The 20,664-nt window shown below is 47.1% G+C and overlaps 1 protein-coding gene and 1 long non-coding RNA gene across 8 annotated transcripts in view; one reads left to right on the top strand and one right to left on the bottom strand.

The window, feature by feature from the left end:
• Positions 1–11,601, top strand: part of LOC130608691 (uncharacterized) — a 50,073-nt gene extending 38,472 nt beyond the window's left edge. For 2 of the 3 annotated variants that reach the window (XR_008974619.1, XR_008974617.1), the window contains exon 3: positions 11,441–11,601. This is a non-coding gene — a long non-coding RNA (uncharacterized LOC130608691). Of the gene's footprint in view, positions 1–7,010; positions 7,138–11,440 lie in introns of those variants that run through there. The other variant, XR_008974618.1, reaches the window with a different exon arrangement.
• KCND3 (potassium voltage-gated channel subfamily D member 3) overlaps positions 1–20,664 on the bottom strand; it is a 121,404-nt gene that overhangs the window by 88,066 nt on the left and 12,674 nt on the right. The window lies entirely within an intron of this gene.

Here is a 20,664-nt window from a genome sequence, read left to right on the forward strand (position 1 = left end):
TGCAGTGCCTTCCTGGCAAAAGGTTCCTAAGCTAGGATGATTAAAGCTGAACGTCCCGGCACCCTGCCTCCCTTCCCTTCACTGAGCTGATGGCTGGAAGGTAGTATTAAAATCGTGTTGCGTTCACTTTAAGGCTCCTTCTACCCCTCTACAAAGCCAGAAGAGCATAAAGGCACATCAGTAAAAGGGAGCCTTGCCCTCTCCCTGAATAGGTTTCTGAAAGAGGAATCTCAGCCTTTGCTAGAGCCTTGTTGGCCGATCTCTCTGTGTCCCCATTTAGATTTCCATGGCTGGTGAGGGTTTTTACTGAGGTTGGTTTGCTTCCAAGTAGGATGAATTCAGGACAGAGTGGGCAGTCCCTGTCCTTAAAAGTCAGCCTCTGCTTGTACACCAGGAAAGGGAAGTAAGCAACATTTCCTCTTGTGGAATTTCATATTTGGAAAAACATGGATGTGCCTTCTGTTTGAATTCAGTTTATAATTATAGATAGGAAAAAAGTTACCAAGGCCTTATTTATCCAGAGAAGGATAATATACTTGTTATCAAATATATAATATTGGATATCAGACACAATATATATTAATATCCATATTATCCAAAGAAGCTTCAGAATGACACATTTTGTGCTCAGTCGATAAGGAAGGGTATCTTTTGACTTCAGAGAGAAGAAAAACATGAGAATAGGATGTTATCTGCAGAGAAAGCAAATTTCCTGAAGTTTTATCATTATTTCCATAATATTGATGCACTAGTGTTGTTTTGTCACAGCAAAGGATGTATTGACCAAGTGCTTGCAGCGTATTCTCCTTGGCCAAATCTCAAATCCTTTTCTCTTGTGGCTGAAGTACAAGTTACTGGCTCAGCAGCCAAGTCCAATCAGAGGGAAAAACGTTAAATCTAAAGCAGCTCTTGGCTTCTCAAGCCGGGAAAATATCCATGTTTTATTCATAGAAGAATACAAGTCAACATCCTCTGGTTCCCTGGATACAACCGTGCGGCTATAAATAGGCGTGCAGTGACACAGCAAACCGGCATGGCACCGCAGGCAGTGGCACAGCAGCCTGGCAGTGCCACTGCCCGGGGCAGGCAGGACTCTGGGGTCCTGTCCCTCCTGGCTCCTTGCTTGTAAGCAGACAGGGAGCCAGCTCCAGGAGCCAGAGCCAGCTCCAGGCTGTGCTGTTGGCTCTGAAGGATGCCAAGGGTTGCTGTTTAGCTTGGGAGCATCGCAAGGTCCTGAGCGTGCTCCCCTCATGCTCCTTGCTTGCTTCTGTGCTCATCCCCAGCTCCTGCCCTAGGGTTCGGTCTGGGGCTGTGCTCAGATGAAGCTCATCCGAAGGATTTTTCTTGCACACCCAAAGCTGGGTATGTTTAGGAGAAGAATGGAATGGTGGGTAAGGGAGGAGCACTTGTTGTCATCTACCTGAACCTCTGCGAGACCTTTGGGCACAGTCCCATACAATGTCCTTGTCTTTACAGAGGTATGGATTTTAATGGATAAGGAATTGGCTGCCTGGCTGCATCCAGTGTTGCAGCCAACGGCTTTGGTCCAGCTGGCACAGGGTGCCCAGAGAAGCTGTGGCTGCCCCATCCCTGGCACTGTTCAAGGCCAGGCTGGACCCAGGGACTTGGAGCAAGCTGCTCTAGTGGAAGGGGTCCCTGCCTGTGGCAGGGGTTGGAGCTGAATGAGCTTTAAGGTCCCTTCCAACCCAAGCCATTCCATGATCTGTGATAGACTTAGGACAGTATACAGTTGGGAAATAGAGAATAAATGTGTGCCTGACTACGTAATGATGTTCTGCCTGATGCATGCTCAGTAATAATTCTTTCTGTAGCTAAAAGTGGCTACATCCTAATTTAATGTAAACTTAGGTGAGTCGAGCTGTAATCATTTACTGCAGGCAGGGATGAAGGCCTGAGAGACTTGCCTGGTGTTTCTCACATGTGCTTCAATCACATATCAGCATTGCTTTAACAGTTCAACAGGCATAGCTGGCATAACAAATTCATCATGTATCTACATGATTTATATCCCTGTGTTGATATATTTCCTCGCTCTCCTTACTTTCCAATGCATTTATCATTCTCACATGGTCATTTCGTTCCTCCCTGCACTTCTTACTGGCTTCCAGCTTTTTGGGTACATCTGAGATGTCTCAGGAACTTTATTTGGAACAGAAGAGCATTGATATTTGGTCCTCCCGTGGTACATAGCTGAGGCTTCAGCTACAGAGCTGTAGGGACCAATACCTGGATGATTTAATGAAGTGCTATTAATGCATTGTTTGATTTCAGCACTAATACAAGGATAGATCTGTTTTGTATTTATACCCTTGGGTATTTAAATGAGCCTTTTCCTTGACTTTAATATGTATTGGACCAGAATAAAATAAGATTTAGGATTCTCTGGTAATGCAGTTATCCAGGAGCCACGCTACACTGCAGAGCTCTGCTTCTTTTAGCTCCAGACATAAACAGCTCTTTAAATTGTGCCACGTGCTTGCAGTAAGGAAGGAAAACACCATGTGTGGAAAGACAACCAGATCCTCCAGCACGCCGGACCCACCAGGCTTGGTTGGTGATGGGACGAGGGGTGATCCCTGCACTGGCTGCCTCCCCCCAGCACCCTCAGAGCTGGGTTCTCAGCTTTACTGTGGGGTCTGTACCCAAAGGCTAAAGCTCTTGTAAGGGCAGGTCTTGGTGGGGAAGGGCTGAGGCGTGAGCCCTGCGTGGCTGCAGTCAGATACCTGCCCACCCCGTGCTCTGAGGCACACCGAGTACTAGCAAGTTGAACGGGTTATATTTAAACTGTGGAGGAAGTTATGTAAGGTGGATCATGCTAAGGGTTGATTTTATTTTTAATGACTATATTTAAAAATTCAGGCAGAAGCACAGGGGGACTTTGAATTCCTAAATTTAAACTTTCAGGTGACACTTTAAGTAAAGAACAAGTCTTCTTCATTTTATCTTATTTATTTTTTTTCTTTGCAAATCAGACATAGGAGCTGCGAGGTTGTCCCAGGATGAGATAACTTCAGCTGGGGCAGGAGCTGCAGAAGCACAGCCTTATTTCACAGCCATATTTCACAGGATTCCCCATCCCTGGCAGTGTTCAAGGCCAGGTTGGACACAGGGGCTTGGAGCAAGCTGCTCTAGTGGAAGGTGTCCCTGCCCGTGGCAGGGGTTGGAACTGGATAAGCTTTAAGCTCCCTTCCAACCCAAACCAGTCTGGGATTCTGTGGTCTTATACGTCACTGATAAAGCAAGCATCTCCCATTCTCCACCGCAGAAACCAGCTCCAACAGGGCCACTTCAGTTTCCTTGGGGAGTGAACGATGTTAGTTCTGATGTGTAGCTGTGGAGAGAGGTGGTGGTGCTGTCTTAGGCAGCTCACCATGAAAGGGCTAAGCTGGAGACCAGAGCACAGCAAAGCTGATGCTTAAACTGGTCTGTCAAGAGCCTGCTTAGAGAAGTGCTTTGGTTAAGGCAATAGGATTTGATCACCTGCTGAAACGAGATGTGTGCTGAAGCTTGGAGTGCTGAACCAGTGCGTTGTGCTCATAAGCAGAGCTTTCATAAATACATGTTTTACTCAAAAATTACAAAGAGATTTTAGGGCTAATGAAGAAACACACCTGAAAGTATTACCTGGTCTTAGTTTAATGGAGTGATCTGACTTGGGTGTTAAGGCTTTGATCAGAGGTGGAAATGAAGGGAAAAACAATCTTTTCTCGGGGGAAACTTGAAGGAAATTCAGTAAGCTTGGAGCCAGTAAGATACTCAGAGATTTGTTGGAGTTCTTTACGTTGGCCACGGCTCCTAGAGATGACAGTAAGTTCAGCAGAGGTTCATTGTGGAATTCATTGTGGAATTTTAATCCAGTCCAAGCTCATATCTATGCTTCAAATTAAGTGTAAGTTGGAGGTCTGGCAAAACAGGCGTGGATGATGTAAAACCCATTAATGTGTTGTAGTTTTTTGAGGCATACCCATTTTTCTGCATGCCTTCCAGAGACAGGATTACAAATCTTTTAATGAGGATCAAATCCTCTGGCCATTTTGAAGTGTTTAGGCAGAAACATATTTCTTTTCTTCCGTGCCAAAAGTGACACCAGGGGAACACATTTATACACAAATAAACACATCATCAGCTCAGCTTTTGTGTTTGCTATCTAATGCTGTAAAGCATCTTTGAGAATCCACAATGCACTGAGCAAGTTCTTTGTATTCCAGTAGCCTATTGTTTATCCTATTGACTAGCAGAGAGAAGAGAAAGGAAAAAGTGCCTTTTAATTAGTCCTGAGAACTTCATTTGCACTGGAGCCACACTGCAGCGTGCCTGGATTTGGCTTGCAGGGTGAACTCACCCTGGAATGGATCCGTGCTTTGGTCAGGGATGGGTTCACGACACCTTCCTGCTCTATTTCTGCGCTCTATTGGAAGCCAGGTCTACCCTTGCACAGTAATGCTCTGGACCTCGTCTTTTGCCTGTACAACGTGAGCAAAAGTGATTCCTTTTCCACCATTGCTTTCAATTCTGTGCCTCAGTTTCTTCACCTGCAAAGGGAGGCTGATGGCACTGACCTCCCTAGCACAGCTCTTTGCACTCAGGGGATGACGTGTGAGGATAAACTGTGCTTTCAGGAAGAAGCAGCCTAAAATAAATACACCCAAGAATATTATTAGTTTCTCCTTCCTGCAGCCTGTGCCTTTGTTCTGTTCAAGAGACAGCCCTGAAGGGGGCACAGAGATTTTGCAGGTCTTTGAGCTTGCATTGCCTAAAGGGAACAAAAACCCAGTCTCCCATCTAGTTGTATTGAATATAACCAATCAGGCACAATTGATTGCTCTAAAGCAATCCCAAACCTCACGCTCCCTGAATGGGAGGCTGCAGACACAATAATTGAAGTAATTCAAATCCTCCGTAAGAAACAACCTTATTGTCTCCTGCTGTGGATGTCTTTGTAATTATGGAGATGGAATTGGTTATCTTTCTGCCAGTGGACTCTAATGAAAGAGATGGCTGTGTAGTTAAATGGGCCAGGAACTGACTTTCAACCCTTACAACAGGGTTCAGTTGAATTCCTACACTAGCAACAGGAAGTATTCTGATTAGAGGCACACTGAGACCTTTGTGGGGTGTTCTGAAGGCAGTTAGGAACCCCAGAGACATTGCGTGGTTTCCATCTACCTTCCTAATGAATGACGGTGAAAGGACTTAGAAGAGATCCCATCAGAGAATGTTACCCTTTTTAATGGGAGCTGGTATTGCCAGGTCTCCCATCCTTCCTGCTTTGTCTCTTGCAAGTTGCACTGAGCAATTAAAATTCTCTCTGAGACTCAGGATATAGCCCTGAGTCACTCCTGTTCCCAGGGGCTGAGACAACTCAGTTGTTGCTCCAATGGGAGATCTCCATGGCAGAGAACATCCGCCACACTCACAGCATCCCAGAATGGTTTTGGTTGGAAGGGACTTTAAAGCTCCTCCAGCTCCAACCCCTGCCACGGGCAGGGACCCCTTCCACTAGAGCAGCTTGCTCCAAGCCCCTGTGTCCAACCTGGCCTTGAACACTGCCAGGGATGGGGCAGCCACAGCTTCTCTGGGCACCCTGTGCCAGCGCCTCAGCACCCTCACAGGGAAGAGCTTCTGCCTAAGAGCTCATCTCAGTCTCCCCTCTGGCAGGTTAAAGCCATTCCCCTTGGCCTGTCCCTACAGGGCCTTGTCCCAAGCCCCTCTCCAGCTTTCCTGCAGCCCCTTCAGGCACTGGAGCTGCTCTCAGGTCTCCCCTTCAGGAGCCTTCTCCTCTCCAGGCTGCCCCAGCCCAGCTCTCTCAGCCTGGCTTCAGAGCAGAGCTGCTCCAGCCCTCGCAGCATCTCCATGGCCCCCTCTGGACTCTCCAGCAGCTCCACTGCTCTTATCCTGTTCTTCTGCACAGCTCAGGTAACCCCTGAGTCTCTGCATCCCGAGCCTGTTGCTTCAGGGAACATTTTAGCATCTCCTGGGCTCTGCGGAAGAGAACAGGGCAGGTTTTCCCCGTGGAGCTGATGGAGTTCAGGGGCTGCATTCCCAGTGCTATGCCATGCCTGGCATCCCCCCATCTCCTCTGGGGCTGCAGCTCCACAGAGTGCCCCCAGTCTGAGTGGAGAAGGCAGCTTTACCTTCACGCTTGAGCCTGCAGAGCACTGGTGTGTGACAAACCTCTTAGGAATCGGTGGTTCACTGATGATTTATATCAGCAGTAACTTTGATGGGGTCTGTGAAAGGGGATCAGCTCACTGCTCCACAATGCACAAATGGGCCTTTTAGTTATTCCAAATACACGCAAATCTTCCTAAATCAAATGCAAGTTATGAACATGCTTAGGAATTGTTTCCAGCCCTTAGGCTTGCCCTGTTTAAGCCACATGAAGACTGGGAGATGAGTCCAGATGTGTGTAGTCTGACACATCTTATAAAATGATGGAGCTGAAGTATAAAGAAACCCAGTTTCTTCCTCCTCTTTTTGCATAAAGTGCTCATTGTTAATTTAGTTCTGAAGGATACTTGATGGATGGTGCCAGGTAAGTTTCTCCATTATTCTTCCTAATCTGCTTGATATACAATTTAAGGGAGCTGAGATAAAAAATAAGGCGGCTGAGGAAACTCAAATCAGAATTCATTTATGCAGCAATTCCAGCATCCATTAAAAATAACCCATTAAATATTGTCCTCTGCTAAATTTAGCCAATGCTCAGGTGTGTCTGCTCCTGTGCTGCACAGAAAGCTTTAATACAGATTTAATCATAGTGAGTGTTAGGGGAAAGAGCTAATTAGATCGACAAATTTAGAAGGTGGTAGTATATTATATGGGAAGAAATGGGTGATTAGGTATTATTCACTGTAAAAGGGACTGGCCCTGGGGCATATCTTTAAGGCTATTATATGAGATAATCCCACTTTAAAAACTGAGAAGGGAGAAGTTCACATCAGCCTCGAAATTATTCCTTGTTCCAAGAGAGTTTTTCCTCTTCCTAGGTTCTAGCATTTTGGGGCAGATCGTTGAGGTGCTGGGCTGGCAGAGTGAGAGCCCTGTGGTCACTCGGGCTGTGTGTCTGTCCCTAAGCCCTCGCTTTTCCCAGGAATGGGATGGCAAGAGCCCCACGTTTGCAGTGCTGTGGGACATCCTCCCTGCACGTTGCTTTGCTGCGTTGCCATCGTGAACTTGTGTGATTTCTGCAAATAGCAGCCTTTGTTTATCCCATAAATGGTGGTTTTACAGTGTTCATAAAGTTGTTGATTAGCCATATACAAATGCACTCCTTGGCAGTATTTGTCAGTATTACATTTCCCCTATGAAATCAGCTCTAGATGGTGAAAAGGGGGTTGTTTCCTTTAAATAAGTAAGGAAGTCTATTTCTTTAACGTGATACAGTGAGGAAAGCCTCAGTATTAATGACTTTGCTGAGCTTTAATCACAGAAGATGAATGTAGCACATTGGGAGTTAAAAGCAGGAGGAAGCTGTGTGTTTATGGTAGCTGTGCTTGTGGGGGTTTCTGCTTAGTGTGTTGGGAGCTCTGGTCCCCCAGCAATGGCCTGTCCCCTGCTCACAGACCCACCGTCCCCATGTGTCCTCCTGCCCCACACTGCCAGACCAGGGTGTCCCTCTCCCTCCTTGCTCCGTTTTGCCATTGAAAGAGATTCACTGCCACCTTTAGCAGCTTCGTCTATCTCCTAAGGTCATTTTATACTGTTCGAAGAAAGGTATAAAATGTGTCAGGATATCTGCTTACTCCACAGACCCAGCGCAGAAATGATTGATATAATATGTCATTGCTAAATTGCTCAAATAAAAAATGATTCATTTAGGTTCCCTTACACTTGCCCTTCCATTATCCAGCAGCGTATTATTGCAGATACAAACCTGGATATTTACAGAAAGCATTTCAGCTCTACTTGCTAACAAAGAGAAAGATTGGTTTAATTAGAAATACTGTGACTGGCTGAAAAATTAAGGACGTGGAGCTGATGGAGCAAGTGCAGAGGAGGCCATGGAGATGCTGCAAGGGCTGGAGCAGCTCTGCTCTGGAGCCAGGCTGAGAGAGCTGGGCTGGGGCAGCCTGGAGAAGAGAAGGCTCCTAAAGGGGAGACCTGAGAGCAGCTCCAGTGCCTGAAGGGGCTGCAGGAAAGCTGGAGAGGGGCTTGGGACAAGGGATGTAGGGACAGGCCAAGGGGAATGGCTTTAACCTGCCAGAGGGGAGACTGAGATGAGACATCATAAAAAACATGCTTGGAGCAAGCTGCTCCAGTGGAAGGGGTCCCTGCCCGTGGCAGGGTTGGAGCTGGATGAGCTTTAAGCTCCCTTCAACCCAAACCATTCTGTGATTCTATGAGAAATGGCAGTATCAATAGTAGCAAGTGGTGTTACATTGGTCACCAGTACACTATTACGTGCAATGGAGCTGCACTGTTTAAGCTTGGCTGGATGCTTTGCACCATACATTACCATATATTCACTGTGACTGTGGTGAGGTACTGGAATGGGTTGACCAGGGAAGCTGTGAATGCTCCATCCCTGGCAGTGTTCAAGGCCAGGTTGGACAGAGCCCTGGGTGATATGGTTTAGTGTGAGGTGTCCTTGCCCATGGCAGGGGGGTTGAACTGGATGATCTTAAGGTCCTTTCCAACCCTAGCTATTCTGTGATTCTATGTATGTTACCCATATCAGAAAAACAAATCATGAGCTTGTTTTGTCCTAAAGCATGCATTTTCTTTCTTCTATAACAAATTTGTTTCAGCCTTCTGAAGGGGTTCATTTAATAGCATGTGAAATGAAATGTCAACAGGAATTAGAACAAATGACATCACACTCCCCAAAAGACAACACTTTTCTGCTGGGAAATATCTCCAGCCAGCCCAGTGTGGGGAGAGGTCTCAGGTGCTGCTAGCTCCAACGCAGCCGGTGCCAGAGCTGTTGCTCTGCCCGGAGCTGTGTTTTAGGGAGGGTCACAGGATGAAAGCATCAAAGCTACCTGGGAATGCTGAATGTCCAAAAGGATTTGGGAACCTCACTCTTAAAACTGGGGAGTGAACCCTTCCCCTGTGCACAGGGCACGTACAGGACCTGGGCTTTATCCCAGTCTTGCAGAGCAGAGGGGTTTGTGCTGCAGCAAGGCAGGGTCCTGCATCCCAGCTGCTCCTGGCCCCTGTGGACCCACACTGAGGGCTTTCTGCTCCCCAGTGGGGCTCCTGCAGCTGTGCTTGTCCCTGGCAAAAGGCTGCTCAGCTGTGGCTTTGGGATATGTAAAGGGTGAGGGACATGAAGTAGGAAGGCTGAGATGGCCAGAAGGAAGCCAAGTGAGGAAATCTGGCTTTGAGACTGATTAACTGCTCCTCTGCACTGTGAAAGACCTCCTGAGGACAACACAGGAGCAGTGGAGCTGTTGGAGCGAGGCCAGAGGAGGCCATGGAGATGCTGCAAGGGCTGGAGCAGCTCTGCTCTGGAGCCAGGCTGAGAGAGCTGGGCTGGGGCAGCCTGGAGAAGAGAAGGCTCCTGAAGGGGAGACCTGAGAGCAGCTCCAGTGCCTGAAGGGGCTGCAGGAAAGCTGGAGAGGGGCTTGGGACAAGGGATGTAGGGACAGGCCAAGGGGAATGGCTTTAACCTGCCAGAGGGGAGACTGAGATGAGCTCTGAGGCAGAAGCTCTTCCCTGTGAGGGTGCTGAGGCGCTGGCACAGGGTGCCCAGAGAAGCTGTGGCTGCCCCATCCCTGGCAGTGCTCAAGGCCAGGTTGGACACAGGGGCTTGGAGCAAGCTGCTCTAGTGGAAGGGGTCCCTGCCTGTGGCAGGGGTTGGAGCTGGGTCAGCTTTAAGGTCCCTTCCAACCCAAACCATTCTGTAATCCCCCAGGTTCTGTGTGTTGCAGGCAGATGCAAGTGACCTGCAGGCATGGCCGGGGCCATGCGGAGCATCCTGCAGCATCGGTCCCTTGGGTGCTGTGGCACAGATGCAGGCAGACTGCACGCATGCAGCCAGAGCCATAAACAAATTCCTGCCCTTGGGATTATTACTTTTATTAGCTGTAAAACCCTTTGTTTATGGGAAGTTCAGAAATGACATGAAAACACCAATGTGAGGTGTGCAAATAAATCTGGCTGACAGAATTGTTCACCAGCCTCATTATTACGGAGATAAATTCAAGATGTGACTTTTCAGAGCTGCTCAAAGCCATCACTTTCTAGAGCTGTTTTATGCCTCTCTGATGAGTGAATGCCAAAACCTGCGGTGTGTGGGAATGTTTTTCTGATGTTGCTTGCTTTGAAAGTAATTCCAGTCAACCAAAGGCCACTGGATAATGAGGAAGTCTCTGTGGTGCTGGCTGAGTCCATCAGCTCCCACGGTGCTGCTGGCCCTGGCACACTCAGGTGCTCTCCCCTGCTTGTGGCCCATTTGTATTCCACACTGGGGTTGCAGACCTATTATTGTGATGTTGCTCACCGCATAAAGCCCAATTAATGAAAGGTTAGGATGCAATTAAAAATCCTAAAGTGTTCTTTATTTCAAAGTGAAGTTTATATTGCTGTAGAGTTGCTGGAACACGCAATAGGATCGTTTCCAAAGACTAAGGTAACTACTGGTAGTGAATTTGTGTGCTTGTTTTGACCCCTATAGGATTCTGTGGGTTTCTCTACAGGGATGGAAACAACACACAAGTCTCAGTAAACCATTTATAGTCCCTTAATGGGTTTGTGCCTCTGCTTTTCAAAGGGTCTTAAACGTGGGAATGCCAAAGAGAACCACAATGGGAAGTGACAGGTATCAAAAGTACCCACTTTGTCAGTGGAATTGTCCTCTGGGGTGGTGTTACAGTGATTACAGCAAGAAAACTACAGGTGGGCAAGTGCCAGGCTGACTATCTATAGCAGAATCTACTGGTACCATCCCTTGGCTGTCCTATTGTGGTCACCATCCATGGAAGTCAGGGTCTTTAAAGAAACATGGAATGATGTGATCAAGGCTGCCTTCAGAGTGCTGTGCTCCTGCTCTTCTGGTACATGGCGTGGTCTGAGAGACTGCACAGGTTCCCCTGCTCCACTGAGAAGGATATAGGGGAGCAGAGAATTCTTTCCTGTATGGTTTGGGCTGTGTGGTCTGTTTGCTGACTTGGATTTGACTGTGTTAAATAGAGATGTCAGTGTTTATTTAGGAAGGCAGTGAATTTTAATAAACATTTGTAGCATATTCTGCCAGCCCTGGGGAAGCTGCAGAAATGTCATTAAAACTCACTACTCTTCAGTTAGTTATTTCTTCTATCCTGGTCCATTGAGCACCTTTGCTGCAATAGGAAACCTGTTGCTATTATACTTGATGCAAGAGGGTTCCAGTTGTGTGAGCACACTTAGCAGAGCTGCAAATGGCACGTATGTGTCTAACATCCATAATTAAACCGATTGACCTTTCCACGTACAGGCTGGAGGGGAGAAAAGTACTAGAGAAGATGGATTGAGAAGTGAATGAGATGCCAAAGTAAATCTCATTTACCTGTCCCGTGTGTCAGTAGTGAGCTGGGAGAACATTCATCTCTGAAACCATCTCCCGTCACCAGAACCGACTCAGACAGCAGCTGTTTGCTCCTCGGAGCTGTCACGGGGTTGCAGATGTGGTGGCACTACAACTGCTGGAGCAGTTTTGCTGTGGGACAGCTTTGAGCTCGGGTCACCTCCGTGGCTGCCGCACGGATTCTGCCCCTCTTTCTGCAGGAGCCCCTGAGCGGAAGCACAGACCCACTGCTGGGTAAGGGAGAGGAAAGCAGAGCCTGGCTCAGATGGAAGGGGAGAAAAGACAATCTGGGAGGATGCAGGTTGTGAAACCAGCAGCAGGAGAGGCAGCAGAAATAACCGGCCCTTCGCAGCTCTCTTCATCCCTGTGTCCCTAAGAAAGAGTCTTTTAGGGTTAGTAATTAACCCTGAGCTTACACTGGCGCTAACAAACACCTAAGTGGGACAGAAGTGGGTTTGACCTGTGCTCCCCCTACCCTGCCCTGCTAGGCAGCTCCCATCTCTGTGTGAAGGACAGGATGAATGAGGACCAGGTACGACGCTCGTCCTCCCTGTAGTAAAAGGCTTTTGGGAAGGAAATAAGCAATTGCCATTTAGCTGCTTATGCTCTCCCTTTGTCCCCTTTCTCCGTGTCCATGGGAAAGCTGGGGGGCAGCGTGGGGCCTTCCAGGTTTTGCCATGTGGATCCATGCCTATGGCTGGGCTGGTGTGTCCTGCCCTTGCCTCACTGCTGTCCTGATGAGCCGGGGACTGTGGCCACAACCTGACTGTCCCCATGTGGGAGCCCACAGCACTGCTAACGTGGTACCCTGTAAGTGATCTGTCTGAAAGACAACCCTGGGTAGTGCTTAGTTTTTAAATAGATCATTCCTGACAAAGCCCATTATTCACAGTGGGCAGAAAGCCAACATCCCTTCGGTTCAGAGGATGCTCCCTGCAACGCTGCTATCAGGAGTTGCACATCCTGAGAGGGATTGGTGGCCACGGGGGGCACTTGGGGAGGAGGAAGAGGAGTTCTCCTGACAGCTGCATGTGATCTCTTCATCAGCCCAGTCTCTGAAGTATGAGGCTTCATTTCCTGCCACTCCTTGAGATGCTCAATGTGTTTCATGTGGATGATTAGCCCAGGATTCAGATTGTTCAATTACACATCAGCCCAGGCACAGTGTAGAAGAGTATTGCATGTGTTTCCAGAAGGGTACTGAATTCCTCCCTTAGGCTGATTAGTCTCAGTTGAGCTTTAACTGAGTATCTGAGCACATGAAGAGGAAGTTTTTGACATGTCTATGCATTAAACCAATTATGATAATTCTATTTTGATGTCCACATGTGTGACACTTTTGAGAAATGGGGCAAAATATCTGTCAGCCCTGTTGTATCCCTGCCTGTGGGTGCACATCCTGCTGCAGCTCTTTGCATACAGACCTATCTAACAGCACATACTGAACTTCTCTTGAATTATGTAGAAGTTTGAACACTGAGAAAGGAAAACATTTGGAGATGATGGGCTAGGCAGACGAGGGAGGCCTGTGCCTCAGCCATGCCTTTCCTCAGGGCTGCCTTCTCTGTAGTGGGTTTTATTTTCTACCACTCAGTACTGCTTTTTTTGCAAGAGGGATTTTATTTTCTACCATATCTGAATGGTAGCATTTAAAAATCACTTTGCATCAATGCCCAATCGTTCAGGCCTTCAGTGTTTTATTTTATGGTTATGTTTTATCATTTATAGCAGTGTGATTGCTTTTCACATCTTACACATAATCCTCAAGAATCTTTTTCATACCCACACAATCTCATTTACTCCCATCTGGATGCATAGAGGGTTATGGCTAAGGATATACTCGCTGCATCCATGGGACTTCAGAACTGCATGTGGCTGATTTGAAGATGTCTTTTGAGCCCACTGGGTGCTGTGTGCTCTGATCTGGAACTTCTGCTCTCTTGGTTTCTTTTATTCACTGTGCTCCCATAGGAAGGTGATGAAATTTGCCCATTATTCCCATGTTATGGAATTGTTTATGGCGTGGGCTCTGACTATTGGCATTATGTGTCTTGAATGTGATTGCTTGGTCACCTTGTGGTATTTCATTAAGCAAAGTTTAGCATGAGGAAAGGCCACAGCAGGCACAGAAAGAGTTGCAGGCCCATGGGAGGGGAGGCAGGTGTGGAACAGCCACAACCGCTTCACTGATTCACTGCCTCCAACAGACAGAGCCCATCCCCAGGTTGAGCACAATGCCAACCTCTTGGCAGCATCGGGTGAGCTCTGTGTGTGTTTCCTTACACACGCATCCATTTCTTGGCTACATGATTTTGCAGATTTGTTGCTTATAGTATTTTAGTATTAAACACTAAATCAGAAACAACCTTTCTTTGCATTTTGCTAAACCATTTTCAGCCTTGCCCCGTAAAGCAGGGGAACACAGACCTCTAGAACATCTTTTATTCCTTCATCTAAAATTCCATGTGGGGTTTTTTTTTACCATTCTCTCCTTTTATCTGTAAGAAGAGATTGAGCTCTTTGATATTTTATTTAGATTGCATCGCACAAGTAAGCCAATGGAGCTGATTAGTGATGCACTGTATGAGCACTGTCAGGTCACCTTCTCCCTCTGGAGCTCTGGTCTTTGAGCTGAGGTGGAGACAGTGCCCATCTTGCAGCAGAATTGTAACTGGGGTGATCCAGGTATGGGATGAGGGATGTCTGACTGTTCATGTTTGCCTGATTCAGTGCATCAGAGGTTTTTCTACCTATAAAGGTCACTCCCCAGCAGTTCTCAACTGCTTTTGGGTGTTCAGGAGAGCAGAACACAGTGGAGAAGACTTTGGATCTCTGTCGTTTCATAGTCAAGGGTGGAATCTGAGTCTCTCTTGGCTTTGACAATCCTGGCACACAGATTTATACCACTAATTGACAAATGGTCATTGGGCCCTTCCCAAATGCCTGCCAAAGGCTGCTGTGAGAAGCACAGAGTTGTTGTAATTCTGCCTTGTTCACATGAAGCTTTTTGTCCTGAGTCATAGTGAGAGCTTGCACAGAAGCAAAGATGATGATGTACTTTCATTTTTATCTTTCCCTGATGATAGGACTGGATGAGGGAAAAAGTCACTGCTGCCTAAAAACCCCTTCAACCTCATCCCTTGGCAGTTATGTCTGGCCTTCAGAAGCCCATTACACTAAGCCACTGTGACAGCTCATGAGGGAGAAACATTATCCAGAAATGCAGGACACGAGACATCCTACTTCTACAACGTGTTTTACAGTATCCTGTATCAAATGTGATGCCAGCCTTTACAGAAAGAGGTGGATCATTCTGAGCAATCCAGCAGTGAGGTTGAGACCCAGATAAAAGTAACCCATTACACGGGATGCATCAAGGTCAAAGGAAGATGCCCACTTCGACTTGGAGATACTCAACTAGCACTGCCAAGTAGCTCCTGCTCCTTTACTGGGTTGCACTAATACTAGTGGCAGTCGGTTGTGTTAAGCTGTGTGGGATTGTAAACGAAGTTCAGCAAAGGTGCTGTGACTGCTAAAGAGCTGTGAGTGTCCCCTGTGTCTGTGTGTGCACTGCTGTGGCCGGTGGCCTCATCTGCCTGCCTGCACATCCTCTGGAGACTCTGCTCCAAGCTCAGGGTGCAATAGCTGTGCTTAATTCCTAGAGAATTCCACACATCCTCATCTGACTTGCGTTTAGTTGCCAACTGCTTTCAGCATAAGTATTTCACATAAGTATAAAGCATTCAGGATGCACAGATATGGCGATAAATGCCCTTATTTCTCAGTTTGTGATCATAGAATCATGGAATAGTTTGTGTTGGAAGGGACCTTAAAATTCACCCGTTCCAACCCCTGCCACAGGCAGGGACCCCTTCCACTAGAGCAGCTTGCTTCAAGCCCCTGTGTCCAACCTGGCCCTGAACACTTCCATAATTTAATGGCATGATGATTTAATGGGTGGATTTAATTTATTGTATAGTCAAGTGCTATAGGTAGTAGATGTGCTGTCTGCCCACTCTGTTTTGAATTATTCATGGCGCACAAATCCTCTCCAACAATAGTGCATCTAATACTGAGTGCTGGAAACTGCCGGGATGTCCAAGGAAAGCACTGGCAAACATGAAAGATGAGATGTGGCTCCGTGGAGGAGCTGACACCAGAAGGCATCTCTTGCCATAATGACTCTCCCATAAAAGCAGTGCATAACACGTCTCCCAGATTACACCCCGACCTATTCAAATCCACAGAGCCCAGTTTAGCTGTCAGTGCCACTCGTTTTTCACTGGGGTGACTCACTGACTGTAATGAAGTTACTCCTGGTTCCCACTGGTCAGAGTGGGCAGGACCATTAACATTATTTACATAGTTGGACATGCATAGGGGCTGGCAGCGAGGCAGCCCTGGAAGGATGCAAACAGCCTGAGGAGTGGGGTTGCAGTGCTGCAGCAACAAACGGGCCCCCTGCACACGGGTGACAAGGCAGCTCCAGACGCCTCCTTTTGTATCTGACAAAGAATGAATCACAAAAGCTGCTGAAATTCATTTTCAGTTCACAGTACATTTGGTGTCAGGCTTTCCTGCTGCAGTCATGTGAATATGCACTGACATGGACAAGCGAGCTACGTGCATGTTTACTTACCCTCTGATGTGCATCGGAGGGGCATGCAGGGGTTTAAATATATGTATTTTCAAGGCTGAGCACCTGCTTTCTCCTAAAAATCTTTTTAGCAGTAATTTTTACTGCAAAGTTCAGTGTTTTCCTTCCTTTTTTCTCTTCAAACATATTTTATCTCTGCTTAGACCACCACAGAGGATGGACAGCGGCAGTGTCTGAGAGCGGCACAGCTGGAGGAGCTGAATAGTTTAAACAGTACCTCAGGATCTGCTGAAAACCTAAGACAAAAATGGTAAATTCAATGGAAGTGTTACTATGTAGAAGACAAGATTTAAGGGGTTTTCTTTCAGCATCTGTAGGTCTCTGCTCCTTTTCTGAAATCTTATTTTCTCCTTTCACTTCCAAGCCAACAGAACTGAAAACTGTGCTAAACAGCATGTGGGTGCCTGATGGACCATTCCTTACAGACTAGCTGCTTGAAGACTCTGACCTTTCTGGGTGATCTATTGTCCACAAGACAATGTGGATGTCAGATTGTCTTCAGGCCATCTGGCAAGACCTGGCATCTGATCTGACACATCTTCCCAGACCACAAAAGCAATGCTGGGGTTTCAGATGGAGATCCACAGAGATGCACCATTTCAGGAGCATTTGGTTATAGGATAATTTTGGTTGGCAGGGACCTCTGGAGGTTACCTTGTCCAGCTCTGTGGTGTCCTACATGGAGGGCAGTCCTATGTTAATGCTGATAGAAGGTTATTAGGACGTGGGTGCGTCGCCAGGTCAGGTTGGTGTGCAGTCTTGTGTGCATCGGGCTTTGTAAAGAAGGGTCAAAACTGGAAAAGAGCCTCTGCTATTTGTTGCTTTTCCGATCCATCCTGACATCTGCACCTTCAGGAAGGACTCTGTCAATGACCGTGACTTTGCTCTTGAGTTACAGATAAGTCTTCTGTGTGTACACTGATGGATCTGTTTACCTGTGCTTTATCTAATCGGAAGGCTTTCCCTAGGCTGGAAATGAAGCTTGTTCAATAGAGCTCATTAGGTAATGAGCTTATTCACTAAGCTCATTAGTGGTGGAACTCATCCTGCTCAGCCCTCCGCAGCCCAAAACCTCATATCCCTTCAGCCCAGCTGATTTGACCCTTAGCAGAAGAGATGACTTTTATCTGATTTCAGCTGGTTTGCAGGTTTTCATTCAACAGCTCTCTTGCTGAATGCACATCTATTATTTAACCTGGCCTGCTAGTCCTCTGCAGCAGCAAAGTATCTAAAAGGGCTGAAGTCTTTTGCATCCAGTGTGCCAAGGCGAGAATATGATGCCAACTCATTTCATGAACTGAAGCTGAGTGTCTGACTCAGTAGGACTCATCCTCTTACATGATGGATGCTCCCTGGATTGAACAGACGGTAAGGCAGATGCAAGTAGGCAGGAAAACGAAAGAGGCACCAAGGAAAAGTTGTGATTGCCTCCTGCGAGCTGACCACACTCGCCCATCTGTACACACTGCTGTGGTCTTGCAGGAAGTTTTGAAGCACACACATGCATGGCAGAAGCCAGGGATTTCACATGTTGGTTAATTATGCAGAGATCAGAGAGTGAGCTTGATAAAAAGGGTACCTTGCAGGTGCAAAGCTGGGTGGGGGACGGGGTTTTCAGCCTTCCTGAACCAGCAGCAGCACAACTGAAATGTGTGGCAGTGAAGGATGCGTGTTGGCAATAATGCTTCATTGATTCATGTTCAAAGTGGTAAATTTCAGTCCTGTTTCTACTCATTTCAGACACTGATTACTAGAAAAGGGCTCTCACGCAGTGGAGTAACAGAGGTGTCAGAGTCTGTTAAATCGACAGCAGCCTACTCCTGTCTTCCCTCTGAAGAGTCACAAAGAAGCAATGGGAGCTTTTCTCCATTTAATATTGATGACAAAAGGCCAACAAACTGTGTAAACCTCCAAAGACCCTCCACCAGGATTATAATTGAGAGTGAGTTCTGAGATCAATTGCAGGGAAAGAATAAATATATCTACATTAGCAAGTAGTGCAGCTCAACAGCAGCTGAACCGGGGCAGGGCACCAAGCATCCCTACAGTGCACAGCTCAGGGAGGATTAATTTTAACCCCGTCCTAGTCTGGTCCATGGACTGAATGCCCATTAGCAGTAAGAGCACATTAGATGCATTCCTGGAGTGCATCTTCCAGTTGTATTTCATCCAGAAGGAATGCAGTTTGCATGCTCTGAAACCTCTTTGTGCCGTGAGCCAAATGGCAGCAAGGACAGGATGATGGAGGTTGCTTTCAGCGAGCATTCCTGATCCAAACTAAGACCCTGAAGTAGATAGACTCTAGGAGAAAGCAGCTCAGAGCAGCTGTCTCCCATTTCAGCTTTCCCTTTGCAGATAGCTTACTTCTGCTAAGCATTAGGTTGTGAGAATAGCTGCCTTGCATTACCCTATTGACAAATAAAGTGCTATTTTTGTTCTTTCCATAGTCATGGTAATTAATATTTAAGGAGGATGCTCCCTTGTGCTCCAGGTCAATCAAATATAGAGAAAAGTGCCTACTGTTGATGACGTATTGTCTCCAAATTATACCCCAAAAGTGCATGTAGAGCATGGAGACGTGGAATTGAGGCTTGTGGCAACCGGGTGGGGAAATAAGCAGAACTAAATAATAGTGTTTCCGTGGTACAGAGAAGAAACAAAGGGGCTGTCTGGGCGTGGGGTGAAATCTTGTTATCAAGGCTGCGCATTTAGGTCTTAAAGGCTGAAAGGGACTCAAGATTTTATCGTCTGCTGTTCTCACATCTGATGTGAAACCCTGTATCTACAGGCAAGAAGAGATAACCAGCAGCAGTCTGCGTCTTCGGATGGCAAAGGGGAGTCACGTGTACAGAGAGAATAAAGCAGTAAGTGCGTGAAAAATAGTTACCCATAATAAAAGCTCTGGGTACTTCACCATGGTGAGGATGCGTTGTTTGATTAACAGGAGCTGTTAGAAGGGAACCCACTGCAGGGCAGCTGGGCAAGGTTTGTGAGTGCCAGGGTGTTGTTCCTGCACCAGTTCAGCAAAGCCATATGTGGGGCACGTTCAGTAACAGCACCGCTTCCCTCCGTATGTGCAAGATTTGTTACTGGAATTACTTGACCTTGTTGTTAGGAGACTCCACAGTTGCACCGAGTCCTCTGCATCTCTATTTAAGCTTAAGCTTAGGGGCCCGTAGCCTGGATCCGCAGGGCTGCTCTCTTCAGAAGCAAACAGTCCTTTCCCAAGGGCTTTCTGGGGACGTACATCAGCCAAATTTCACAAAGTCCTGAAGGCAAAAAGCTAAAGCTGATCTGTGTTTTAATTTGGCCGCAGATGGCAGGCCCAGATTAAAGCAGCAGGCTTCCCCAGGCGATGCTCCATGGCTCTCCCCAGTGCGAGCTGTGAAGAGCCTGCTTGGAGGATGACTGTGAGTACTGCCCCTTTGGGTTTTGTTGGTGTTGCAGATGCTTTTATAGGTGAGAGAGAATTCATATGCAGAGTGCCACTCTCCATCAGGAGGAGTGACAGCGGTGACAATGCCACCGCAGCGCTTGGCCCTGGACCCAAACCTCACACGGCCTCTTGCAGACAATAAGAGGAAGTCCACAATGTAGAGCCAGAACAAACAAGGGAAATCATGAAAGAATGAGGGAAAGAAAGAGCCAGATGCTCCAGCTTCATTTCCAACCAGAATGAAAGCCAGTGAAGACTTGCACCTTTTAAAGGAGTAATGAATTGTTTCCTCCCCTGGCACACAGTGATTTGACTTGCCACATGCCTCCCAGTAATTTCCCAGCAGGTTTTAATGTTGGAACAATGGCATTCTGTTAGATATTGATTTTAAAATAACTCTTCCACACTTACTTGTAACTTTAAGAGGTGAATTACAGCCCTTGAATGTGCTCTAATGTAGCAGTGGTAAACAGTTAAATAGGCACAATCTGTTTGTGTAGGCACTGCATGTCCAGAAGGCAGAGCTTGGCTGAACCCTGCCTGTCCTCCTGGTCCTTCAGCACAGCTGTAAGCGTGATGGGTGGCAGGGAAGAATGCTGGCTTGCAGTGAGGAAAGGTTCTCTGGTTATCTCCCACTTCTGCTCTATTTTTTGTTTCATTGTTTTACAGAGGTGATTGCATTACAGTGCCTGGAACACTCTACAGCCTAGAAATAAGCTGGGTTTGGTCACATGTATTCCCCCATTCTGGCTTCAGCCATGCAGAATCCACAGATCACAGAATCACAGAGCGGTTTGTGTTGAAGGGACCTTAAAGTTCATCCAGTTCCACCCCCTTGCCACGGGCTGGAGCACCTTCCACTAGACCCTTAAGTTTCCTTAAGAAACTGTAGTAAGAACATCTCATGTTGTTTTCCTATATTATAGTGGGGCAGGAGCCTAGTTTTGTATTTTCGATGCCCCATGCTCAATGCCAGGCAGGAGAGTCTGGGTGAGGATGTGATGTGCAGATGTCACCGTGATGGGTGAGATGGGTGCTGGC

This window comes from Pezoporus wallicus, unplaced genomic scaffold (assembly GCF_028554395.1).
Source record: "Pezoporus wallicus isolate ANWC-B61680 ecotype Strahan unplaced genomic scaffold, APGP_CSIRO_Pwel_v1 contig_11646, whole genome shotgun sequence".
In the NCBI taxonomy this organism is placed as follows: domain Eukaryota; kingdom Metazoa; phylum Chordata; class Aves; order Psittaciformes; family Psittacidae; genus Pezoporus; species Pezoporus wallicus.